This window comes from Mustela erminea, chromosome 5 (assembly GCF_009829155.1).
Source record: "Mustela erminea isolate mMusErm1 chromosome 5, mMusErm1.Pri, whole genome shotgun sequence".
Lineage (NCBI taxonomy): Eukaryota > Metazoa > Chordata > Mammalia > Carnivora > Mustelidae > Mustela > Mustela erminea.
The window spans coordinates 13,887,926-13,915,815 of record NC_045618.1 but is presented as its reverse complement, the minus strand read 5'-3'; the positions used below and the strand labels follow the sequence as shown (position 1 = coordinate 13,915,815).

General features: G+C 44.7%; 1 protein-coding gene and 1 long non-coding RNA gene across 2 annotated transcripts in view; one reads left to right on the top strand and one right to left on the bottom strand.

Moving 5' to 3' along the window:
• Positions 1 to 27,890, bottom strand: part of MCTP2 (multiple C2 and transmembrane domain containing 2) — a 347,996-nt gene that overhangs the window by 295,698 nt on the left and 24,408 nt on the right. The gene's annotated exons all lie outside the window — the stretch shown is intronic.
• LOC116590413 lies at positions 183 to 2,413 on the top strand. The gene is made up of 2 exons (XR_004285590.1): positions 183 to 314; positions 2,368 to 2,413. It is a non-coding gene; the product is annotated as an uncharacterized LOC116590413 (long non-coding RNA).

Below are 27,890 nucleotides of genomic sequence, written 5' to 3'. Positions count from 1 at the left end.
AAAAGGCTCTGCCTCACATGAAAACAGGCAGCCTTGGCACCACTGAAAACACCCTATTTCCCAAACCAGCCCATTAAATCTCTCCAGGCTATCCAAGCTCCGCCCCAAGACCCCTGACTGACATCTGTTTCTTTGGTTTTCATTCTCCAGCAAGCTTGTTCTGATATTTTGTAAGCCACACAGTCAGGACAAAGTCAGAGGACACTAATGCATATGTATACTTGGTGGAAAGAGATTGAAAAGAAGGAAGTTGAAACACTGACACGATACAATACGGAAGGAAGCTCTGGGTCATGGCTCTAGTGCTCTCTGCGGTAGGTCTCTGGTGTGGGTCATGCTGACGGCTTCCCTAGACCACAGCCCGCTCTGCTTTGCCTTCAATCAGCCCTTCGGGGGCTGGGGGCCCTGCATCACTGGGGTTCCCCTCATGTCCCACAGGAAGATTTCAGCTCTGGGTCCTCTTGTGGCCTTTCAGAACTGCCTTTCACTAATTTTCTGTTTCTTTTTAAAGCATAACTTTAGTTTGGGGCATCTGGGTGGCTCAGTTGTTAAGAGTCTGCTTTCAGCTCAGGTCATGATCCCAGAGTCCTGGGATGGAGCCCCACATCAGGTTCCCTGCTCAGCGGGAAGCCTGCTTCTCCCTCTCCCACTCCCCCTGCTTGTGTTCCCTCTCTTGCTGTGTCTCTCTCTGTCAAATAAATAAAATCTTTAAAAAAATGTTTTTTAAAAAAACCCACACTTTGGGGCGCCTGGGTGGCTCAGTGGGTTAAGCCTCTGCCTTCGGCTCAGGTCATGATCTCAGGGTCCTGGGATCGAGTCCCATATCGGGTTCTCTGCTCAGCAGGGAGCCTGCTTCCCTCTCTTTCTCTCTCTGCCTGCCTCTCTGCCTCCTTGTGATCTCTGCCTGTCAAATAAATAAAATCTTTAAAAAAAAAAAAAAAACAAAACCCCATACTTTGGTTTTTTTATTGGGCAAGGACAAATATGACTTGATAGTAAATCAATCCTACCCTATAATTATAAAATGATGCTCTTTACCACATTGTAAGATTTCAATTCTCAGCCAGCCTATTTCTGATGTCTTCATGGGAACTCATGTGATATAATAACAAAATGGCTGTATCCCCACCAGGTTATTCAAATCCCCACTTAAATCCTACACAAGGGGTGCCTGGGTGGCTCGGTGGGTTACAGCCTCTGGCTTTGGCTCAGATCATGATTGGAGGGTCCTGGGATCGAGCCCTGCATCGGGCTGTTTACTTGGTGGGAAGCCTGCTTCCCCCTTTCTCTCTCTGCTTATTTGTGAACTTTGCCTATCAAATAAATAAATATTAAAAAATCTTTAAAAAAATCCTACACAAGTGGCCCCAACTTTTCTCTTTTCAAAATAAAGACTTTAAGACACAAGATGGTTTATGAAAAAATGGGAACTCCATAGCCTTAAACCAAACAATCTGAGGGTTTTGAAGGGGTGGGGGTTGGGGGGTTGGGACAACCAGGTGTTGGGTATTAGAGAGGGCACGGATTGCATGGAGCACTGGGTGTGGTGCAAAAAAAATGAATACTGTTATGCTGAAAAGAAATTAAAAAAAGAGGGGCGCCTGGGTGGCTCAGTGGGTTAAGCTTTCAGAACTGGCAGGTCATGATCTCAGGGTCCTGGGATCAAGTCCCGCATCGGTTTCTCTGCTCCGCGGGGAGCCTGCTTCCTTCTCTCTCTCTCTCTCTGCCTGCCTCTCTGCCTACTTGTGATCTCTCTGTGTCAAATGAATAAATAAAATCTTTAAAAAAAAAAAAGAAATTAAAAAAAAAACGCTAAGGGATGTCAAGTGTCTATTTAATTAAAGTGAAAGTAAAGAGAGAGATTTAAATGGAGTCAAAAGAGGGAAAATTCTTTTGAAACTACGGAGATGAGAGAGTCCAGACAAGGAGGGAGAGAGCTAGATGGGGTGAGGGGTAGAGCGGAAGAAGTGAAAGAAATCCCCCATGACAGGGGAGGAAAGGCCCAAGGGGCAAAGTGGAGAGAGGGTTTTGAGGGGAGGCTAACCTGGCCCAGACCACATAGCCTTTGCCAACCACACTGAGCGGCAGTGCTTTCCTGAGGGCTGGGGGTCTTTGCAGCAGGTGCAATATTTAGGCTTTAAAAACTATTTTTAAAAGATTCTGGCTCTGACTACAGGACGGATAATGTCTGTTGATAGAATGCAGCAGCAGTGAGAGGTAGATGTTGGGGGTAAGGGTGAGGGAACAAAACTGGATTCAGGGAAGCAGACCCGTAAGGAGGCAGTTACGATGGTCCACGTGAGAGGCAATGGGGTGTATGTTCCATGGGGTAATGTTCCATTAGATTCCAGTGGAATCTCTGTCCAGGTCACAGCCAGGAATCCCTGCGGCAGCAGGAAAAGGCAGGAAAAGATAAAATGGGGGAGGCAGTGAAATTTAAATTGGGAGGAAACCAAACTGACCCACGGTGGACACAGAAGAGCAACAAAGTGGGAACCAGAAACACCTCTTCGATGTTAAAATATACTTAATGTCATGGATGCTGTTGGCGTTCACCATTTCCTAGCCACCAAATATCCATGCATGCAAAGTCCAAGGACTGTCTCTAATTTCTTTCTGGAGGACCCCCTCCTAGATCTGCATTCGATGGCCCTGTGTTTCCCCTGGTACTGATGCCACTCCTGGCCAAAGGGAAGGACGAGTAGCTGACTCTCTGCTCAACTCTGCCCTGACATCTGTGCAAGTGGGTTCCTGTCTTGGATCCTGCTTCATAGTCATCTGCACAGTGGGGAACATACCCTGGGCCCAGTCGATACACCCCACAGGACCCTGCACCTCCCATTCTGGTCCATGTTCTGGATCTAAGTACCCAGGATCCGAAAATGACCAGCCTAAACATCTCTACCTGCTTCCAAGTCCCATGGTGGCCTCTTCCCCGTCCTGAGGGCAGACTAGGCAGGGGGTATGTCCTCCCCTGGGTGGGTAATAGCTAGCTGTTTGTGGCAGTGTGGACCAGGTATGCTTGTGTATGACAGAGCGACCGTATGTGTGCATCTGTGGCCCCTTAGACTGTAGGCCAGAGCCAAGAAAGGAAAGAGAACTTGTCGGGCTTCGGGCTACCCTATTCCATTTTTTTTTTTAAAGATTTTATTTGTTATTTGACAGAGAGAGATCACAGGTAGGCAGAGAGGCAGGCAGAGAGAAGGGGAAGCAGGCTCCCTGCCAAGAAAAGAGCCCGATGTGGGGCTTGATCCAAGGACCCTGGGATCATGACCTGAGTTGAAGGCAGAGGCTTATAGGATGCTATAGTCCAGAGCAGGCCATCTACAGAGTCTGAGAATTCTAAATGCAGACCTTCCTCCCAGGTTATTATGAAGGTATATTTTTAAGAGCGTAGAATGTATTTTATTTAAAATATAATTTGATTTATAGTTTCAAAATAATTTTATGTATTTTATATGGGCCTCTATGTAAAATCTTGCTTTAGACCCCTCCAAAAGTTAGGCCTTAGACCAGCCTGGCCAATCAATGCAGAACATCATATTCATTGTAGTGATAAGCTAGGGTTTAGGGAATGTGTCCCGGGCTGACATAGTGAGGAACAGTGAGGGTTTGCTGAACTAATATGAAAGAGATCCTTCTTCCCCCTGTTACATGGCTTGAAGCTGAGAGGACCAGGACGGAAGAGCAGCAGCAGCCTTCTTGTCACCATGTGGAGTAGAAGACTGAGTTTGAGGAGTAGGCGCGGGGATAGAAGTAGACAAAAGCCAAAGTCTGGACTGTTGAACTCTTGACTAAGTATCAGTTAAAGTCAGATCTACTCCTGGTCTTTTCAGTAAGGTAATACAGTCAGTTTCACCATAAAATATATCAGTTTGGCCTGGGTGTTCCTTCCCCTCTGTCTATCAATAGGTAGAGGCAAATAAAGAATTTAATAATAGATTATTTTTAATCCATCAATTTCTTTAGCCCATCAATTTCATCTCCTCCACCCACCCATCATCCCTACCTCCACAACAATTTTCTAATTTACCCAAATCTTTTATTTTTTTCTAAAGATTTTATTTATTTATTTGACAGAGGGAGAGCCCAAGTAGGCGGACTGGCAGGCAGAGGGAGAGGGAGAAGCAGGGTTTCCACCAAGCAGGAAGCCCAATGTGAGGCTCCATCCCAGGACACTGGAATCATGGCCTGAGCCGAAGACCACTGACTGAGTTACACAGGCACCCTAACTTATCCAGATTTTGAAGGCCATTCCTCGGAGACTAGATAGCTTAATTTTAGGGTGAAGTCAAGTAAATCCAGTTGTGAATCCTGACTTGGTGGCATGCGAGCCAGGTGGATGTTCTTCTCTGGAACTTTTATTCCTTAAGTAGTGGCCATGTCCTATCGAGAGAGTTGGAACATTATTCTGGGGCCGGGGGTGGGGGGCGGTGCTATGGCAGCATCGAGAGTCCTGCACTGATGATGTTGAGCTCTAGTGACAGCGTTGCTGGTGAAGATATCCTAGAAGGACAGTTCTGTGTAAGAAATGCCTATATATCCTGTCGTCTGGTCTCTCCTCATCCTAGCTGAGTTTCAAAGCCAGGTTGCCCAGGTTCTCATCAGTTCTGGAAGTTTCCAAGTCTCCTTAGGCAGAGCTGGGCTCCACTATGTGCCCCCATGCATAGTTCTACCCAGTGGTCTACAGTGTGGGATCCAGTAGTGTCTTGAAGGCAGTATAAATTAAGCGAATAGAACAGCAACGACAGTCTGAGATTCTCTATCTGACTGAGGTGTTGCTGAAGAGAATTAGATTTCTTTTCTTTTAAGAATTAGGATTCTGATTTAAATAATTGATGTAATTATCGCATGTGGTCATGTGGAAGAAAGTGCCTACTGAGGGTCAGTATTGGAACCATGGTGTCTCTACCATTAGAAGATTATTGGGCATGGAATCTTCCAGAAAGATAGAATGAGACAGCTCCCTCTCGTACCCCAGATAGCTTAAAAGAAGAAAAGATGGGTTTCCATAATTTCATGCAGGTTTATGTTTGTTTATTTTTTCCCCTTGAGACATCCTCTTTGATTCATTTATTATTTTTAAGTGTGTTTTTAGTTTCTAAGTATTTGAAGATTTTCCTGTTATCTTTCCATTAGTGATTTCGGGTTTAATTCTGTTGTGGTCAGACAACACGCTCTGTATCATTGCAGTTCTAAACTTGTTGAGGTATGTTTTATGGCCCAGGATGTGGTCTGTCTTGATACGTGTCTCAAATATGAGTATTCTGCCATTCGTGTTGGGGGGGGGGACAATTCTATAAATGTCAGTTAAATCCTATTGGTTGAGGGTACCTTGTATTCCCTATACTAGCTGATTTTCTGTTTAGTCGTATCATTAAGTGTTGACAGGGGTGTTGAGGTCTACAATTGTATTTGTCGACTTTTCTGTTTCTCCTTTAAATAGAGAAGATGCCCATGATTTTTTTTTAAAGATTTTATTTATTTATTTGACAGACAGAGATCACAAGCAGGCAGAGAGGCAGGCAGAGAGAGGAGGAAGCAGGTTTCATGCTGAGCAGAGAGCCTGATGTGGAGCTCGATCCCAGGACCCTGGGATCATGACCTGAGCCGAAGGCAGAGGCTTTAACCCACTGAGCCACTCAGGTGCCCCTGCCCAGGATTTTTAATTGTATTTGGTAAGAGGAACAGAAAGAAATATTGAGATGAGTCCATATTGAAAAATATTGGGAAGAGTCCATCTTCTCCAAAGTGGAAATCCCCTTCCCATGGCTCTTTTAATTGAAAAATTACTTCTGGTTTGGAGAGAATAGTGGCCTAATTTGGACCATAATGTCATATGTCACTGCCTGATTCTCGAATGGGTACCTTTGGTGTTTTGGAAAAAAAAAAAAAGAAAAAAAAAAAAACAAAGATCAGAAATACACATATTGAATCTTCGATTTAACTTCCCATCAACTACGTAGCAGGGTTATTTTTCTCTAAGGAGAATGAGCTACTCACATCTTCCAAGGGTCACTGGACACTGGCTATAGGTACCATTAATTTTTGGGATCTCAGTGTACCATTGCTTTGCACTAGTCACAATAGTCTTACAAGGGTCAAGGAACAAATGGAGTTTTGATTCACAAATGCTTCTCATAGTTCCAGCAGATCACGTGTCTTTTTTTTTTTTTTTTTAATCAATTTTCTGGTTGGGGAGCATGTAGTTGTTGCATATACCGTCTATCCTGTACGAACATGCCTTTCAGATTTGATACAAGAGCTATTAAGGTAAGAAGAGCCAAGTTGAAACGTATGGACCTCCCTCTAGTGATCAAACTAATAATGCGGAGGTATTACAATTTCTATGGAGAAATATTTAAAGTTAATGTTACCCCCAACCAAAAAAAATTCTGGGAAAATATGAGGATGGTGGGGTTTTTTTTAATTGTTTAATTTAAATTCTGTTAGCCAACAGATAGCACACCATTAGTTTCAGATGTCGTGTTCAATCATCTATCAGCTGCTTATCACATTGGGAGATGGGCGTTAGGGCGGGCACTTGGTATGACAGGGGCGGTATCTTTTTTATTTTTACTTAACTCTCAGATGTGGCCAGGTCAATTGATCTTGGATTGGTCTTGGACAATGAAAGTGGATTATTGGGGCACCTGGGTGGCTCAGTGGGTTAAGCCCATGCCTTTGGCTCAGGTCATGGTCTCAGTGTCCTGGGATCGAGGCCCACATCAGGCTTTCTGTTCCACGGGGAGCCAGCTTCTCCCTCTCTCTCTCTCTCTGCCTCTCTGCCTACTTGTGATCCCTCTCTCTGTGTCAAATAAATAAATAAATAAATAATCTTAAGAAAAAGAAAAGAAAGTGCATTATTGAGGTTTAGCAGGTGGTAACTCCAATCACATTTAGTATTTGGATGTGATCTCTTTGGAGGAGCAAGGCGATGAAAGTTCTCCTGTTGATCCACTGGGATGGCCAAAACCATCTCACCGCAGAATTACTCCAGCTGTTTGGCTCCATGTCACAACTTAGTCTACAGAGGCACGGCTGTCTTAGTCACTCGTAACATATTACACAGGCCAAACATCCTGGTGACATGAGCTGCTAGAATGAAGACAAGAAAGGTCTTTGGCCTTAGTCAAGCTTATGTCGGTTCATGGAAGGAGACATGAGTTCTGTGAAAACCCTATTACCTCATAGTCTGAGAGATTCTCGCGTATTTGTTTTCCCCAAAGTAAAAGAGGACTTTCCTTTGTTTACTCCACCTCATACTGTGTATTGTTAAGAATATGTGCTGGGGCGCCTGGGTGGCTCAGTGGGTTAAAGCCTCTGCCTTCGGCTCAGGTCAGATCCCCAGGTCCTGGGATCGAGCCCTGCATCGGGCTCTCTGCTCAGTGGGAAGCCTGCTTCCTCCTCTCTCTCTGCCTGCCTCTCTGCCTACTTGGGATTTCTGTCTGTCAAATAAATAAATAAAATCTTAAAAAAAAAAAAAAGAACATATGCTGTCTTTGGATGGATATTTGAAGCTAATAACTGAGTATTCAGAAATACTCCTTTAATGGGTTGAAATATATGTCCATGTCCTAAACCCCAGGACCTGTAACTGTTATCTTATTTGAAAAAAGAGTCTTTACAGATATAATTAAGTCAAGGATCTTGAGATGAAAATCACCCCAGATTTAACTCATCCTTATAAAAACATGTACCCTAAGTCCAGTGAATAAATACCCTTGTAAGAAAAGGGAAAGATACAAGGAGACACAGGGGGAAGTCAATGCGAAGACAGGGGCAGAGTTTGGAGTAATTTGTCTGCAAGGCAAGGAACACCAAAGATTGCCACAGGCACCAGGATCTAGGAGAGACTCAGGGGGCAGATTCTCGTCAGAGCTTCCAGCAGAAACCAACCCTGCCAACTCTTTGATGTTTAATTTTTGGCCTCCAAAACAGAGTAAATTCCTGCTGTTTGAAGTTGCCGAGTTTGTGGTAATTTCTTACAAGAGTCCTAGAAAATTAAAACAATGTCCCCATTGGAAAAGGATCCAGAACAATTTTCCCTAGATGGTCCAGGTTACGGTCCAAGCAGATCCCATCAATGGCCCTTAAAGTTTTGGAGGTAGATCAAGATATTGTAGGAGACAACGACAAACCCCAGGAGGAAAGTCTCAGACCACTGAGGTTTTCATCAAGTTCCTGCTTAGCAGGAATTTATTCTCTTTGACAGAAAGAGCTTTTGGATTGATATGGGGCCTTGATAAGTACTGAACTCTTGGTTATGGAAAGCCAGTGGAGCCCAGGCCCTGAGTCACTCATTAGGACCTGTAGATCTATTCCATTTAGCAAAGCTTCACCATGTGCAAGCAGTGTGTAAAGATGAGGTCTGAGCTGGCCCTACAAGGCACAGGTAAATGGTATCAGCCTAGGACTCATGTTTTTCTTCTGCCTACCTCTGCTGTACCCTATTAGGCTTAATTCTCAGTTAGTCAGTGTAAAGGCAGAGAAATCAAGGGACTCTTCGGACTGCAAAACCCGAATGTTCTCACTGGAGACTGTGACAGGGACATGCATGTAAGTCCTAGTTCAACCCAGCCCGAGGTGGCAGGGGAAAGCACGCATTCTTCCGAGACACTGGGGAAAAGGGGCCCCAGACAAGACACTGTTCTTGTTTGTCAACCAGATTGTAGTAAGGGTGTCAGTCCAGTGGTGAAAGTAATGCAGCCAAGAGTCTGGAAAAATGTAGAACATCAGAAAGTAGGAAGGAAGGATGTGATGAGAGAGAGAGAAAGACACCTTCAGAAGGAGGATGGGCTGGGTGAAGAAGGCGGCAGGACCCGGAGGGAGAGAGCATACAGAGACCCTATAGTGGAGGTAGTTCATTCCAGCTGGTTTCCCTGAGGAAGGAATGTCTGGAATTGGGCAGGGGGAGGGGCATGGTAGAAATGAGAGGAATATCCTGGCCCAATAAAAATCTGGGTAACGCTGAAGTTCTTAAAGCTGTTAATACAGACTCCAGAAGTCTATGGTGACCTTCCAGAATATGACCCAGAATCTTACAGGTGAGTTGACGAAACAGAGTAATTCAGTGTTTACTGTGATGGATAATGCTGGTACTCCCACCAGATCTCCTTCGATCTCTTTTATTATTACGGTCCCAGGACTTTGAGAAGATTTTGCTCCCAATAACCAGCTCCTGAAGCTTCCCACCTGACCACCGAAGGATTGGTCTGGCAGAGTGTGGGAATTTCCTCTCTTCTAAGCCAGTGACTGATGGATTTGGGAGTTTGAAATCTCTATGCCTGTTGCCTTTGGTCAGGACAGGGCTGAGTTGCAAACTACATTCCAGTGATCAAGAGATCCCCATCGTGGGATAAATCTGAGTCAATTATCTGTAAACTTTACCTGAAGTTTACCTAATATGGCTTCCTTCTTGTTCTTGTCCTGATTTTCTGATTTGCTCAGAAATTTGCTTTTGGGATTCCTTCATTCATAAGTCACGTGTACAACACTCCCTGTCTTAGAGTCTGAGGTGGAGGCAGTGGACCTGGGACAATTACGAATCTCATCAGTAAATGGTCCCTTGAATTTGGAAGTCAAGCTTCGTGTCTTTTAAACAAATAAAGCCTTTGCTGAAAGAAAAACAACACAGATCCTTTAATGAGGGACACCCTCATGCAAGCAGCTAACATCTGTCCTTTTAATATAGTATGTCAGGGGACTTGGAAGACAGTCCTTACTGCCTGCCCCAACACAGCAGACACAGTACAACTGATCTGCCATTAGGCTTTTCAAGTATGTTTTCCCGCTGCGAATTTCAAAATTCATACACTCATGACATGTGAAAAATATTTAAAATGCCAAGGAAAGCAGATGGTAATTCACACGTTGTTTTCTTTACTAATAATTCAGTTGGTCTCTTTGATCGGGTTGTTGTATGAGTACGAGGACGGCCACGACACAGTTCCACAGGCTGGGGGGCTAAGCAGCAGAGATTTATCTTCTCACAGTTCAGGAGGCTGGACTCCAAGATGAAGGTACAGGGAGGTTTGGCTTCTTCTAGGGTTTTGCTCTTTGGCTTATAAAGGGCCACCTCCCTTCTCTGTGAGTGTATGTCCCTGGTGTCTCTTTGTGTGTCTGAATTTCCTTTTCTTATTGGGACATCGGTCAGATTGGATTAGGCTCACCCTAATTGCCTCAGTGTAGCTTAATCACTCTGTAAAAGGCCCTATCTTCAAATACATTCACCTTCTGAGTTAACCCGGGGTTTGGACGTCAACATAAATTTTGGAGGAACACAGTTTATCCCATAGCAGTTGGATAGGGTGTAAGAACGTCAGGTATGAAATATTTCTTTGAATGAAAGACGATTTAATCAGAGGAAAACACTGCTTATTAGTTGTACAGAAAAAGCCAGATTTTTTTTTAAATTTTTTATTTCTTTCCAGCTTAACAGTATTCATTGTTTTTTGCACCACACCCAGTACTCCATTCAATCCGTGCCCTCTCTAACACCTACCACCCACCACCTGGTTCTCCTCACCCCCCACCCCGCCCCTCAGATTGTTTGGTTTAAGGCTATGGAGTTTCCATTTTTTCTTAAACCATCTTGTGTCTTAAAGTCTTTATTTTTTTTTTTTTTAAAGATTTTATTTATTTATTTGACAGAGAGAAATCACAAGTAGATGGAGAGGCAGGCAGAGAGAGAGGGAAGCAGGCTCCCTGCTGAGCAGAGAGCCCGATGCGGGACTCTATCCCAGGACCCTGAGATCAAGACCTGAGCCGAAGGTAGCGGCTTAACCCACTGAGCCACCCAGGCGCCCCTTAAAGTCTTTATTTTGATAAGAGAAAAGTTGGGGCCACTTGTGTAGGATTTTTTTTAAGATTTTTTATATTTTATTTGATAGACAGAGTTCACAAATAGGCAGAGAGAGAAAGGGGGAAGCAGGCTTCCCACCAAGTAAACAGCCCGATGCAGGGCTCGATCCCAGGACCCTCCGATCATGATCTGAGCCAAAGCCAGAGGCTGTAACCCACCGAGCCACCCAGGCACCCCTTGTGTAGGATTTAAGTGGGGATTTGAATAACCTGGTGGGGATACAGCCATTTTATTATTATATCACATGAGTTCCCATGAAGACATCAGAAATAGGCTGGCTGAGAATTGAAATCTTACAATGTGGTAAAGAGCATCACTTTATAATTATAGGGTAGGATTGATTTACTATCAAGTCATATTTGTTCTTGCCCAATAAAAAACCAAAGTGTGGGTTTTTTTAAAAAACATTTTTTTAAAGATTTTATTTATTTGACAGAGAGAGACACAGCAAGAGAGGGAACACAAGCAGGGGGAGTGGGAGAGGGAGAAGCAGGCTTCCCGCTGAGCAGGGAACCTGATGTGGGGCTCCATCCCAGGACTCTGGGATCATGACCTGAGCTAAAAGCAGACTCTTAACAACTGAGCCACCCAGATGCCCCAAACTAAAGTTATGCTTTAAAAAGAAACAGAAAATTAGTGAAAGGCAGTTCTGAAAGGCCACAAGAGGACCCAGAGCTGAAATCTTCCTGTGGGACATGAGGGGAACCCCAGTGATGCAGGGCCCCCAGCCCCCGAAGGGCTGATTGAAGGCAAAGCAGAGCGGGCTGTGGTCTAGGGAAGCCGTCAGCATGACCCACACCAGAGACCTACCCCAGAGAGCACTAGAGCCATGACCCAGAGCTTCCTTCCGTATTGTATCGTGTCAGTGTTTCAACTTCCTTCTTTTCAATCTCTTTCCACCAAGTATACATATGCATTAGTGTCCTCTGACTTTGTCCTGACTGTGTGGCTTACAAAATATCAGAACAAGCTTGCTGGAGAATGAAAACCAAAGAAACAGATGTCAGTCAGGGGTCTTGGGGCGGAGCTTGGATAGCCTGGAGAGATTTAATGGGCTGGTTTGGGAAATAGGGTGTTTTCAGTGGTGCCAAGGCTGCCTGTTTTCATGTGAGGCAGAGCCTTTTGCATCATATGCGTTGTTTGGTTTTGGTTTTGAAATGCAGGTGTGGGAAATGGAGAGCTGGGGAGGGGTAGATTAGGGTCTCCTATGTGGCTGCTCTTGACTGTCAGACTTTTGTTTTGTTTTTGTAAGAGCCTTATTTTTATTTTTATTTTTATTTTTAGTAAGAGCCTTATTTTTTGAAACAAGGTCTGCCCTGGGTGTCCTGTGGGGACATCAAGTATGTCTCACATAGCAGGACCGTCAGGTCTTCTTAGAAGTCATGGTGGTAGGGGTGCCTGGGTGGCTCAGTCCTTAAGCATCTGCCTTTGGCTCGGGTCAGGAGCCCATCATGATCCCAGGATATTGTGATCCAGCCCTGCTCTGGGCTCCCTGCTCAGCGGGAAGCCTACGTCTCCCTCCCCCACTCCCCCTGCTTGTGATCCTTCTCTTGCTGTCTCTCTCCGCCAAATAAAGAAATAAAATCTTTAAAAAAAAAAAAAAAAGAGTGTGAGAGAAGTCCTGGAGGTGGATAGTGGACAGATGTTGGAGGGTTTGCTAAGACGACACCTGCCACCAGGCATTTGAATCTTGGGAGAACAGGTGGGTGCTTCACAGCTTTGCGGGGACCATAGCTGAAGCCAGATCACATCTGGCTGCATATCCAGCGGCAGCCGGACCAGCGGCGGGGCCTCACCTGAGCTCATGCCGTGTTTTGAGATTTCCTGTCTTTTTCACGCCCCGTTCAGCCGTGTTGCTGAGTCGGGTTACCTGGTCTACTTCTGAATTTTGGGAGTTTGCCCCAAAGCCTTGCAGATAACATTCCTTTTTACTTGAGTTAGCAAAGTTCTTTCGCTGTGGCTTATAGCAATAAATTCCAGCAAATCACCTTTCTTTCGGCACTCATCTTTCACCTTTCCCTCCTGAGTTTCCAAACCGAATTCTCTCACCTGCGCCTAGAAATCTTTCCCTTCCTGCCTTTTCGGGAATCTTCTCACGTTGGATGTCCTCCTTCCCATAACTTTCTGCAGCAAAGATCCCGCTAACCAGCACCTCCCCGCCCCAGCCCTTTCCTCTGACTTACGGCGAGGATTCTCTCTGTCTCGCCCTCGGCCCCTTGGGCTTCATTTCTCTGTCTTGGCTACTTCCTCCTCCTTGTTTACACCCCTGTCTGGGCCTCTTCCTTTTCCCATAAACTTTCTTATTCATTATACAGTGGAACAGGTAAGGCACCTGTTCCAAGAGGGAGGATTTTGGCCAACTGCAGCTGTGCCCCAAGGATCGGCCTGAGGCTCACGGCTCTTCTCTGGATTAAAACACTCTGCGAAAGTACCAGGTCTCACCATGATGCCTCTTCACCCCTGGACCCAATCTCCCTCCTGTGTGTTTCGACACGCACACCATCCTTTCTACAAACATTGCGTGCATCACCATTCTCCCGATCCCTCCACAGCGAAGCCTGAGAAGCACCTCTGATCCTTTGCTACGTCTGACCCCCACCAAGTCCCGTGTGCAACCTGTCTTACCTCTGGCCCTTCCTTTCCATTCCCCTATCGCTCCCTGCATTCAGTCCATCTTCCCCTGACAGCAGGGTCATTTCTGAGATAATTACCTTTCTTCTAATGACTTTTGTTCTCACCTTTCGCACACACATCCAGTAAAGATTAGTCATCAAAAATATAATGAACATTATATGAATATTTAAGAATTACCCCTTTGGCTTGGGGTAAACCTTTCCCTTTTCTATGTTATCATGTTCTCAGCATGAATTACTTTAGGGAGATGCTGATCTGTGAGCATCCAATGTGAGCTGACCATCCCTCTGATCTAACTGACGAGGTGTATCGGAGGGAATTTTTGGAAGATAAGAAGGTCAGCATTTTGTACCGTAAAGGACTTTGTCTTAGAGTGGAGGACTAAGATATTCTCTTTATAATTATAATGCAGTTAGAACAGAACGTTTAAAAATTATTTAATCAACTTATTAATTAATTAATTAATTAGATGAACTTATTAACTGAAATGTAGAGAGGTGAAGTCATTGGTCTGAGACTTAGCTCAAGTCTAATTCCCCACCACTCAAATCCTAAAACTCATATTCATACCTTTTTTTTCCTAATTGAGGTAAAAAACACATGTCATGGAATGTACCATATACATAAAATAGGGCCCCCCAGGTGCACCTATTTTATTTTATTTTTTGACCACTTTAGAGATATCATATGAGGGAACTCAGAATATCTGGTGTGTGTGTGTTTGTGGGTGTGACTGGCTTATTTTGCGTAAAGCGATATCCTTAAGTTTCATCCATATTGCAGCGTGTGACAGAATTTCCTTCTTTTTAAAGAATAATATTACATTTTCTTTACTCATTCATACCACATTCTCTCAGCCCATCCATCCATCCGTTGGTGGGCCTTTGGATGGCTTTTTCTCATGGGCTACTGGGAATAGTGCCCTATGAACCTAGAAATGCAGAAACCCCATTCAGATCCTGATTTCACTTTTCCACAGTACAGAAGTGGGATTACCGGATCATAGAGTATTTTTTAATTTTTGGAGGAAACTTCGCACCATGTTCCACAGCAGCTGCATTGTTTCACATTCCCACCCATTTGCGCTCCAATTTGTTCACGTCCCTCCACAGCCCTGCCCGCTACCAGAAGTCTTCATGACAGGAAGGGTAGGCTGATGCGGCAACCTTGGTAGTCGTTGTCTTTGAAGAAATTGCCACAGTTTTCTATCAACCACCACCCTGATCAACGTGCATCGATACTGAAACGAGACCCTCCTCCCAGCTAAAAGATTACAGCTTGCTAAATGCACAGATGACGGTTAGCAGTTTTCAGCAAGAAAATATTTTTTAATTTGGGTGCCTGGGGGGCTCCGTTGGCAAAGCAACGGCCTTCAGCTCGGGTCATGATCCCAGAGTCCTGGGATCCAGTCCCGCATGGGGCTCCCCGATCCACGAGCAGTCCACCTCTCCCTCTGTTCTTCTCCCCTCTCATGCTCTCTCTCACTCTCACCCTCTCTCTCAAATAAATAAATAAAATCTTAACAAAACATATTTTTTAAACAAGGCTTAATTTTTATTTGTTTAGAGATAATGCTATTGCACACTCACAAGACTGCAGTGTCGTGGGATAAACACCTTTTATATCCCCTGGGAAACCTGAAAAAAATGATTTCCAGAAAAACTATTAATTAATGAATTATGTGCTTTATGGTGACATTTGCATTATTGTGGTGGCCTGGAACTAAATCTGCCAGCCCTGGGCCCTGATGGCACCATTTTCCCCCTCCTCCCTCCAGGCAGGCCCAAGAGTGGGAACAGCTCCCCCTGTTAGCATCTGGGAGTCTCCCTCTGCTTTTTGCCTTGCTTTCTGTTTCCACAGCTCCGAGGAGCAGAGCAACTATCTGATATATTGGGCAATTCTCCTTTTGTGTATATACAAGCTAGGTATATTTTGCATATTATACAAATTGTGTGAACATCATTTCTTTCTCTCTCTCTTTAAAATTGTTTTAAAAATTGGCAGCTTTCTGGGGCACCTGGGTGGCTCAGTGGGTTAAGCAGCTGCCTTCGGCTCAGGTCATGATCTCAGGGTCCTGGGATCGAGCCCCGCATCAGGCTCTTTGCTCAGCAGGGAGCCTGCTTCCCTCTCTCTCTCTCTGCCTGCCTCTCTGCCTACTTGTGATCTCTGTCAAATAAATAAATAAAATCTTTAAAAAAAAATTGGCAGCTTTCTTTACTGTTCTATTACTCTCTGTTACCACCAAACTGACTAAAAGCACCTTGTAAACCACATGGGGGAGGTCTGTTTGCTTGCCATCTCTGAAAAACTTTTATTTTCGCTACATAAAATTTAGAAATGTCTAAACATTTAGCAAACAATATCTTAAACAAAAGGCAAAAAAGTTTTGAGAAGTTAACAAAGGGAGAAAACGTTGTACTTTAAGCTCTGCTAAGATAATTTATGAATTTAAGGTTAGTCTAAACAAAATTTTATGAAGTTGGAATAGGGAATTGTTGTTTAGGGTTTTCTTTTCCCCAGTTTTTCAAATCAAAATTTATTCAGATACATATTAATTTACTTGTGCAGATGTCTAATGCAAGCTTATGTGTATGAAAACAGCACACAAAAATGTTCATGCCATAGAAAAATGTTCTTAAAAAAAAAAGAAAAATGTTGATTATTTTAAATGTTTGTATCCATGCCAAATTTTGATAATTGTTGAAGTAACTGGAGATCTTTAACTTAAATCTTTAACTTAATATTTTCTAGTTCTAGAGGGTCTGGTGAAAATAATACATCTGTAAGAATGACAGGAAATGACACTTTAATGGAAAAATACTATCTGAAAACAATAATGCTAAATCAACTTGAATAAAAGTTATTGTAATATCAATTAAATAACTATCTAACTAACTATCTAAATAATACCTAAACTAAAAAGAGATAAGTCCAAATAACTTTAAAGACAGAAAACACAGGCAGATGTTATGCTGTGGTTGTGGGAGTTCAGGACCGGCCTGCGGTGAGCTCATTCAAATCCGCAGGGGTCTCTGGTGGTGTGGTCCAGGTGCCTGGGCCCTCAAGTCTTGGCTCTTCTCCTTCCTGGGGGTGCTGATGATCCAGGGGTTCTCTGACACTACTGGGCCTCTGTGGGCAGCTGGTGGAGGAGCAGGAGTAAAAGGGCCACTTGGGAAAAGCTGGAAGTTGGACTCTGCTTTGGCCAACATTTGCCTGTTGTCATCACTCTGTTTCTTTAGCTCCTTGAGGCTTCTCTCGGTCAGCACAGCTGCCATCCAGCTTTCCTGAGCTCTCTTTGCATGGAAGAGGATCCCCTTTTGATAGTGTATGGCATTTTCCCCCAATTGTCTCCTGGTGTCTTCAGCAATCTCCTTGTACAAGTCTCGAGTCTGAGACATGGCCTTGATGTTTCTACGTGTGCAGGAAAGATTGCCTCAGACCATTTTCTCTCAATGGGGCTGATGCATTCTTGATATAATTTAGGCAGAGTTTGAAGCTTCTGTTTCAGCTGCTGAATCTCCTCTTCAAGCTGTGAATTTTCACGCTGCCAAGAGGCCTCCTTGGCTTGAAGATCTGTTATTTGTCCCATAAGCTCCTCATTCATTTGCTTTCCTTCCTGCAATTGTCTGTCTAGTTCCTGCTTTTTCACTTCAGCACTTTGAAGGGACACGTTGGAATCAGCATCATCAGTGACACCCTTCAGATCACCCTCTGACCCGGGGATGGGGCCATTGTCATTTTCTGTTTCCCTCTTTTCCTCGACCTCACAGTTGACATGACCCAAATGATCTCCAAGGTGAGTGGGCCCGGGGAAGGTCTTCAGCAGGTTTTCACCCACCGGTACTAACTGGCTGACTTTCTCGTTCAGGGCCTGTTGGAATCCTGCGTTTGACTGTTCAAGCCTTTCTTTCTCCTGCTGCATTTCTTGGAGTCTCTGCTTCCATCTCGCAGTTCCTTGGGTGAGTCATTCTGCACTCTGTAGATCAGGAGGGTTTCCATTTAAATCACCCAGGGTTTTCTTCCAAAGCTCTTCTCCATTCTTCTCTGATGGGTCTGTCACCAGTTTCTTGAGATGATTTAGGAGGCTGGCCCTTCAGTAACTTTTTCAGAAAGTCAACAGTGTTCTGAAGAGACAGCCTACAGTGGTTTGTATTTATTGCTGATAAGCACGAGGATTTTAAGGTGGGAAGACTGGCCTCCGCCCCGGGCAGACCTCGGGCATCATCAGCTTGTGTCAGCAGTTCCATATTCTCACTGCCTTTTCCACAGACTTCAGCGTGGGCAAAACACCTTTTGCCTGACACCTTCACACTTCTCTAAAATGCGTTGTTTCTTCACTGGTAAAACCAGTATCACAGTTTATACGAGGATCTCCCAGGGAAATCCACAGAGACCTTAAACGTGTCTACAGCTTTCAGAAATCAGCAGCGGAGGACCGTACAGGTGGTCTAGGACCAAGGGGAAAGTGGATCTATGGCAGGCAGGAGGCCATCCAGGGCTGTGGAGAGCTCCCCAGTTCTGCCTCCAAAGGGCAGTGTTCTCTGGGTCTCAACTGAAGGCTCAGAACCTTGGGGGGCGCTCTACCTCTAAGGTAAACAGTTGCCTGACAACCAGAGCACAGCAGTTGCATTGGGGGATGGGGAGGCCAGCCAGATTCTAGGACACAGTTGCCCTCTCACTTTGCCCTGAAATAAAAAGTGATCTCACTTCTACAGGCATGGGGGGAGGTGGAAAGACTGATTGTAGCCAGGTGTCCAGCCACTCAAGGCCCACGTGACCCGACAGGAAACCTACGGTTCAAAACAGGGCCAGATCTTGACCATTGTCTCAGGGCCCCATCTATGAGTGAGGCTCACTCTCCTGATTTAAAGCTCCCTTCTGCTTCAGAGAAGCCTGGCACTGTCCTCCAAGGTCTCAGGGATCTTTCTCCTTTGAGGTCCCCTCAGCCACTCTGGGCAGGCAGCTTCCCAGGAGTGAAAGGGTCTCCCCAAAGGTATTAATTAAGACACATCTATCCTAATTCTAGCAAGTCAGAAGAAATCAGCTGGAGCTGGCAGAGTCTCATGAATTCATGAATTTTCTGTGGAGCTAGCATGTCCAAGAATATTTGGAAGGGATTAACTCTGTTCTAGGGGTGACTGCAGTGGTCCATGTGGTTCTCCATCTTTAGCCCATCACCCCCAAGATGGCCCCCAGGAGGGTCTCTGGTCCACAAAGTCATTTCCAGAAGTGGACCTCTGGGGAGAGGGCAGGTCCTTTTTTGGGCTCAGTTTGCCACCTTTTATTTCATTAAACCCTGTCTCACTCCCCAGTCATCTCTCTGGCAGACACAGCTCAGAACCTCCTTGTCCATCTACTCGGGCTCCCTCAGGAGCAACTTGTCCTTAGTCCCTTTATCTGATGGAGAAACAAGAGAACTGCCAGCTGAGGCCAGGCTGGGGGTCCTGAAGACTGTTAACGTTCAGACCCCAGGGGCTGCATGGGAGAGGACAGAGGCTCTGGCCCCGCTGGTGGTGCGGGCAGGAAACGGCCAAATGCCTACAGAGAGACTGGGTTCTTTTCTTCTTTTCATTAGACCATTTCTTAAGAGCGATCTTAGATTTACAGAAAAATTGAGCAAAAAGTGTAGAGAGTACGCATGTTGTAGTAAACTTTCTCTCAAACTCAACCTGTGTTGTATTGGTGTAAAACCCAGCATTTGAATAACCCCCAAATTGTACTGAGATACAATTTACCTATCACACAATTTATCCATTTTAAGTGTACAATTCCATGAATTTCAGCATATATAGAATTACACAACCATCATGATGAGCTTAGAATATTTCCATTACTGTAAAAAAAAAAAAAAAGACCTCGCCAAGCCTGTCATTTCTATCCCCTTTGGCCCATTAGTTGTCAGAAGGAAATCTAAAATTTTCTGGGCTTCACAAATACCCTCAGGGCAAACCTTTCTTTCCAGTTGATGTACCTACCTGCATAAGTATTTTCTTTGCCATATTGGATTAGCGATTCCTCCCTGTCTTGATAAGCTTTCTCATTACTTAAAGACTTTAAAACAAAACAAAACAAAACAAAACAACAACAAGAACAGCAACAACAAAACCCCAAAGCCTTTTCAGGCTCTTTCACCTGTTTGCAGGTGCAATGTGTGTGTTTGTGCTCAGGTTCACAGGACGTCCCCTCCTGGTGCCTTCTTTGCCTCACAGCTTGGATCTGAGAATTAGGGTTAGTCTCGCGGGTGAATGAACTTCACTGAGCAGAGTGGGGAACAGAAGGACCTGGTGTTTGCCACGTGCTGTGAACCTCAGTGCTGGTGCTTCTGTATGTGAAGCCACCTTTGCTGGAAACGCCTTCCAGTTTGCCAACGGGATCAGATTCTGTATGGCTCATGGACGTCTCATGGGAATTCGTCCTCTGACTGGTATCATTCCTGAAGACACTTGCTGGCCATTCCCCAAAGAAAGAGGTTTGATGATTGTTTTAGGAATGGAACGGTGGTTTTGCATCTTCTGATAAGCTGAATATTCCAAACTTGGGAATATTTCCTCTGTTTCCCAAATAAATACCGTCCACACCCGTTCTCCAACAAAATTAAAATAGAGAAGTATAGGTTCAAAGATCTTTCTATCAGAAAGACCTCTTAAAAAAGAAGGAAAGAAAGACCTCTTAAGAAAACAGACACACACATGCACACACTATAGTTGAATTCCTGGAGGTCCTCTCCCTATCTTACTGTCCCGGATAATAGTTCTAACATCTAGAATTTGGATCTTCATTGTTAGTTTAAAATATTATTTTAAAGATTTTATTTATTCATATGACAGATCACAGTAGACAGAGAGATAGAGAGGGAAGGGGAAGCAGGCTCCTACTGAGCAGACAGCCCGATGTGGGGCTCGATCCCAGGACCCTGGGACCATGACCTGAGGTGAAGGCAGAGGCTTTAACCCACCATCCACCCAAGCGCCCCTTCATTGGTTAGTTTTATAGATATGGTTTTTCTTGGAGATGAGCAAGTGGGGTCTGTCTATCTTTCTCACTGCTGATCCCTCACAGAACCCAGCATAGAGCCTGTACAACTTTTATAAGATTCGTGATTCAAAAAGGAGCCATGTTCATAAAAAACCCAAGAATTCAGTCCATAGATTTGGAACAAAGCATATGAGTTTCAGAGAAGCAGACATTTTAGAAGAAAACTGTTCCTCTAATCTTAGAGGCATTGAAACCATCCCTTTTCCCAAGGTCTTAGAGAAAATGAAAGCTCTGAGTGTATACCACTGCGAATGAGTAGGAAACAGCATTGAGTACTTAATGCACTCAAAGTGAACACTTCACTTCAAGAGATAGCCAGGAATTCCTGAGAGCAGCAGATTTTCTTTACAAAAACTATGGGATTATGGGCAAAAATAACAAAATGGGGGTCATGAAAATCCTGAGAACGCCCAAATGGTAGGACAAATCTGGGGTCAGATCTCTGCTGTGCCCCCGGGCACTCATCATTTTTTTCTCCAGCCTTTCTCTCGTCCTTTGTGGGATGGATGTCTTCGATTTATTGTAAGATGATGGGACACTTCACATCAGACATAACATGGGGGACAAAGTCCATGTATGTTGGGTTTTGTCCATTTCTTTTCCATGATTCAAAAAATAGCCAGGAGGATACTTCCTTGGTTGTTTTAAAGATTGAAAAAAAAAAAAAACCCACATATAATATCTTCTTAAGCTATTTTACTATAAGTTGATGTTGACTGTAAGACCAAACTAGATTGGGGAAAAAAAATCTTCAACTAAAAGGGGCTTGTGCTTGTGTGTACGCACAGCTGTATGAAGAAATAGGGGCCAGACTGGAATCAGAAGAAGATGGGAGGGCTTCATTACAGAGTCTGTATAGAATTATTTAAAGTAAACTTCTAAGGCAGTGCTTCTCAAACTTGACTTTGTATCATGGAGGGTCTTGTTAAAACACAGATTTTTGTGCACTTCCCCCATCCCCGCAGCCCTGCCATTTCTGATTCTACAGTTTGGGGTGGGTCCTAGGAATTTTCATTTCAAATAAGCTGACAGCGATATTCTAATGCTAGACCTAGGACCACACTGAGAACTATTGACGTCGAGGCAATTGTCAGATTCTCAACCTTGGTTGTACCTTGAGATCACCTGGGAAGCTTTGCAAAACACCAATGCCTGGACTGAACCCAAGCTTCAGTTGAGAAGTTCTGATATTTCACTGCTTTGGGTGGGGGGTCTGGACATCAGGAGCTTTAAAAGTGCAAAAGTTAAAAACAATTTAACAATTGTTAAAAACAATTTCCCTGTCGGTTCTGGTATATGTTAGAAAAGGGACATTTAATTTTTTGTTCATTCAGTAAATATCAATTGAGTTTCCACTATAACCTGAGCCTTGTGTGAGGTGTTAGGGATATGGATATAAATCAGACAGAGAAAGGCCGATTGTCACTTTGATAACTAATGAGGTGGTTATCCTCATTAGGAGGAGGTTATCCTCATTAATGAGATGTTAAGAGCTGTGAGTGGGGGCCCTTGGATGGCTTAGTTGGTTAAGCATCTGCTTTCAGCTCAGGGCACGATCCTGGGGTCCTGGGATTGAGCCCCACGTCCAAATCCCTGTTCAGCAGGAAGCCTGCTTCTCCCTCTGTTTGTGTTTTTTCTCTCTCTCTCTGTTAAATAAATAAAATCTTGAAAAAAAGAAAAAAAGATCTGGTGGAGGGCAATGAGTTTTAAGTGAGCAAAGATTTCATTAAGGAACTCAAACTTATTTTGAAGAATGAGGATTTTTTTATGGGCAGAGACTTAGGGGAAGAACATATGGAGGAGAGGCCTGGAGCTAGGAATGGACACAGGATGTGTTCACAGGTGTTCTCAGTTACCTGAAGCCTGGGGTAGGTGGTATGCGAGGAGGCGGCAGAAGTTGTCTAGAACCAGGGGAAGTGTTTCGAGAATCCAGGAGGACGGGGCACCTGGGTGGTTCAGTCAGTTAAGCGTCTGTCTTAGGCTCAAGTCATGATCCCAGTGTCCTGGGATGGAGACCCACATAGGACTCCTTGCTCAGTAGGAAGGCTGTTTCTTCCTCTTTCTCTGCCTGTTGTTCCTTTGTTCCTCCTGCTTGTTGCTTTCTCTGTTTAAAAAAAAAAAAAAAAAAAAAAAGACCCAGGAAGAGAGTGATATGACTGGGTTTAATCACCAGCTACATTTGAGATAGGAAGACCTACCTGAGAAATGTTCTCTAGGTAGAATCATCTTTATCTTTTTAAAAAGATTTTATTTATTTATTTATTTATTCATTTGAGAGAGAGAGAGAGCAAGATAGAGAGCGAGAAAGAGAGAGAGCTCGCCTGCGTGCACATGGGGGAGGAGGAGTGCGAGGGACAAGCTCAGATGCAGGGCTCGATCCTCCACCCTGAGATCATGCCCTGAGCCGAAAGCAAGTACTGGATTCCTCAGGCACTGAGCCACCCAGGCGTCCTTAGAATAATCTCTATCTTGAGGTTATATCTAGGATATTCTCCAGAGGTATATAATCAGGGCACCCAAACATCATAGACTAATAGGAAAATAAGACACCAGCTTCCTCCTCATTGGCTAACTCCCAAACTTCTGATTTGATTCTGGGGGGATAGGAAGGACACATTTGTTCTCACGCGAGTCTACCTGGTTTTGGACTTCGGAAATGTGGGCATAAAAAGAGGTAATGTGGAGAAAGAAGACACCAGACAGGAGCAAAAGGAAACGCAAAAGACCCCGAGGTTTGGAACAGGTCAGAAGGGTGAACAAAAATTGAAGGTCTGGGAACCTGTTTCTCACCTGAGGCCAGCGGGTCCCTCTGAAACCCTGCTGGGGAAGACCAAAGGCCAGATCCGGTGGCCTGCACTGCCACCTGCAGGTACGATCCTGAATTACCGCCTGAATTTTATCCTGAGTTTTGGGGAAAGCCAGATGGGACCCAGGATATGCCTGGGCTCCCCCCAGGTTACCCCCAAGTTAGGCCAGCTGTTAAGGATTCTGTTCCTTGCATTTCAGACTGACTGGATTTTAAAGGATCATTCTTCACGAATATGAAAAGGTACTTTTCCCCCTATGTTTTTATATCTCTGAAGTCCGAACATGTCTTGGAATTTATCATCAGTTTAAGCCATAGACAATTTTCCCTTTTGAGCTACACAAAGGAGCATCCTACCATCGATACCATCTTAAACTTGGGAAAATATGGCGATATTTATTTTGCATGCATCAGAGTTGAGGCCTGATGGACAAGACATGACTTGGAATGTGGAAGATCTACCGTCCCCTTGAATCTCTAATACCCTTTCTTTCTTATATTCTGGATCGCGGTTACTCACTAGTTCTTTGATTTTTGTCAAATTATCGGAGTCTCTGGGACGCCTGGGTGGCTCAGTTGGTTAAGCAGCTGCCTTCGGCTCGGGTCATGATCCCAGCGTCCTGGGATCGAGTCCCACATCGGGCTCCTTGCTCGGCGGAGAGCCTGCTTCTCCCTCTACCTCTGCCTGCCATTCTGTCTGCCTGTGCTCGCTCTCTCCCTCTCGCTCTCTGATAAAAAATAAAATCTTTAAAAAAAAATTATCGGAGTCTCAATATCTTCATCCTATGTATCTTACACGGTTTTGTCAGAGTTTAATGATCTTATATATAAAGTCCTTGAAAGGTCCCTACCTCGCATATTAAAACACTCAGTAAATAACTATTATCATTTCCAAATTAAAGTCTCAAAACTGATAGCTGTTCTACAAATACCCCGAAGGAAAAGCATCGGGACAAAAACACTCTTCATTCTATAATGTGCTGTTGAATCGCAAAGGCAATCTGTGCGGTTTAATCCTTGGAATTTAGGAAGACCTGCTGCTGAGCCACTTGCTTTCTGTTGATAACAAAGGCAGGAGAATTCGGATGGAGGCCATGGGGGCAGTTATTTTAATTATTTGGATGTTTTAAGTCTTACGCAGGAGCCTGCTATCTTTGCCTCCTATAATTCAACACCTCCTGTCCCCAAACCGTGTTTTCTTTTGTGCCCTTAAAACTAGCCAGCTCGACTTCTGCTTTATTTTGATAAACCTGGAAAGGCATAGCCCAGTCTTTTAAGTAAAGCTTTTCCAGGGCTTAAGGCAGCCGAACCTAAATGAAACCGAAAATGACAATAAGAGGTAATGCTATCTATCACTGTCCGCTGGTTGCCGTCTGTAGCTCTCCCTAGCAATCGCAGGATAAAATAAAGCCCCGTGTTGAAGGGCAGGGCATAAGCAGGATGGGTCTTGAAGCCTCAGTTAGCTCTGCAGGGAGGTGGCTCTGAGAAGGACCCCGATGGGAATGGAGCTTATAAAGATGTCTTGGAGCAGCCTTTCATGTTTGCCATGTGGCTGCCCCTTCAGCTCCCTAATACCCCTTCTCTCTTAAATGACATGAAATTGTACAGTACAAGTTCTTAGCACAAGTCCCAAGGAGAGGGAAGAAATCAAAGCTTTCCATGGTGGCCGTGCTGTGCTTTTGTTTCCTGGTACACCATTGCATCTCTGGGGGTGCATCAGGAGGAGGAGCTTAAGGAGGAAACATGGAGTTTTTTTGTTTTGTTTTTTTTTTAAGATTTATTTATTTATTTTAAAAAGAGAGAATGAGTGGGGGGAGGGGCAGAGGGAGAAAACCTCAAGCAGATTCCCCGTTAAGTGTGGAGCCTAACACGAGACCCGATCCTAAAAGCCTAACATGACCTGAGCTGAAACCAAGAGCCAGACACTCTACCAACTAAGCCACCCAGGAGCCCCTAGACAGGAATCTTGAAATACTCCTCCTGCCTGGAGCCCTCCTTCCTCGGTGCCTCTCCTCCTCTTCCCGGCCACTGTTCAATCTTCCATTCCCAGCTCTCTTACATAGGTTGTAAGCTCAGTTGATACCTCGAGGTCCCGGATGTATTAAGAATCTTTCAGGTATGAGGGACACCTGGGTGGATCAGTCTGTTAAGCCGCTGCCTTTGGCCCAGGTCATGATCCCAGGGTCCTGGAATTGAGCCCCACATCGGGCTGCTTGCTGGGCAGGGAGTCTGTTTCTCCCTCTGCCTCTGCCTGCCTCTCTGTCTGTGCTCTCGCGTGCTCTCTCTCTCTATCAAACAAATAAATAAAATCTTAAAAAGAAAAAAAAAAAAGAAAGAAACTGACCGGTATGAGATAAAGTCATGGTTTGAGTCCAGGTTGAGGTGACATCCACCTGTGGGTTTTGATTTTGTTTTTTCCTTGAGAGCGCCCTGCCCCACCCCCACATTCCCCTCCCCAGGTAGGAACCCCACCTGCATCCTTGTCTGCGCTCCCAGCAGGCGTGATTGCAGATACGGTAAGTGTTTGTATGACTCATATAGTAAGTCTGTTAACATCTGCTAATTTATTTATGCCCCAGAACAGCCTGTGGAGAGAAAGCCACTGGGTCCATTTATAAATGAGAAACTAGACCCCGAAGAAGGGAAGTAACTGGTCCAAGGTTAGAGACAGCCTGTACAGAGGGAAGTGCACATCCTCACCCAGATTTCACAACGGCAAAGCTCCTGTGTTGCCCATCAGGCACAATATCTTAACTTTTATGTTTAAAAAAATGAGAACAATGTATTTTCTTTGAATAGCATATTTTGGTGACCAAAATGACCCATGTTTTGAGGCTTCCTTCAGTTCTATAATAAACAAGGATGGTTTGGAGAGTGGGGACAGATGGTGACAATTATTTATTGAACGCCGGAGTCTCTTTTCACCTACTTTTACCTATGTTTGTTAGCGATTTAATCACCTCTTTTTGAAAGTTTCCTTCACCTGTATAAAAAGTTATAAAAACTTTAATTAAGCACTTGGTGAGCTTTGAGGGGGGCGTCTGACAGCTCTCTGTGGTCTTGTGTAACTCCATCGTCCCACCTGCTATGATAATGAAATCGTAGAAACAGCAGGAAATGTATGTAATATACTACCTCAATCAAGGTGGCCAGGTCATCAGAAGGGGGATGGGAGGTAGGTCAGGGCCGTGTGGCTGCAGGTGTTTATGACAGGGACAAGTCACAGACTCTCACTAGTGGGAATACGGACATATGCAGAGTGAAACTGCATAGATGACCTCTTACTACCACGTGCTTCAGGGGAGAGGCCCATGGTGCTGGGAGAAGGGCTGGAAGGAGGCTCGGCGGTCAGAGGCCTGGCATGGAAGTCTAGGACCGCCAGGAAGTCCAGGGCTGCCTCTCACCGGGATCAAGATGTTGGGCATGCCATCGTCTGTGCCTCTTTCTGCTCGTGGATTAAACCAGGCTGATAGTTCCAACCCTGCGGGTCAGTTGTGAGGATGAAGGGAGTTAATACTGGAGCAAGCTACAGCAGATATTCCTTAGAGCAATCCCATGTATCACCCCTACTACGGAGAGGAAGAACTAGAAGCCAAGAGAGAGGGAGAGGTCCCGGCAGGAGGCCACACTGCCCCTAAGGATTGGAGCCAAAATTAGAACTTGGATGTAGGTGGCCTAATGTTCATATGCTTTCCCTGCTCCATTCCTGTTCGAAATGTCCCATCGATCATTTGATCTTCTTTGCTCTTCTGGAACATTCTTTTTTCAAAGATTTCATTCATTCATTCATTCATTCAGCTATTCGAAGAGCATGTGTGCCCGTGAACAGGAGGGGAAGGAGCAGAGGCAGAGTGAGAATGCCAAGCAAACTCCACAACAACCATGGAGCCCAAGGCAGGGCTAAATCTCCGGACCCTGAGATCCTGATAGGAGTTGAAATCAAGAGTTGGATGCTTAACAGACTGAGACCACCCATGCCCCTCTCTTCTGGAACGTTCTGACTCCTAAGGAATTTTTCTGAGCAGACCTGCCCCTTGGGATGTGGCCGGTAGCCAATGCTCATCACATCCCCAGGTACAGTGCCCATGCAAGCGAGTATGCTGGCTTCTGAGTTTTCATTTCAGCCTCTCCTGAGAATGGCCAAATGTGAAAGACATCTCCAGCCTCTGTATCTCTACTAAGGTTTGTAATATCCTATGTTTGAACCAATAAAACGGAAGGCTATTCTGAGGGAACCCACACTGAGCCCTCCTCTGTAGGTTTCAGGTGTCAGAAATGACAAAAGCTCTTCGCGTATCCACAGTCATCTCACCAGCATTTAACAAACAGAAAGGAGTTAGAGACAATGGCAGGAGATGACTATCTCTTTTTGTTTGAGAAATATCATTTCATTTGCATCAGAATAGATGAATCTTCAGGACACCTGGGTGCCTCAGTTGGTTAAGCGTCAGCATTCTGCTCAGGTTATAATCCCAGGGTCCTGGGATTGAGCCCCACATCCGGTTCCCTGCTCAGCGGGGATGCTCCTTCTCCCTCTGCCTGCTGCTCCCC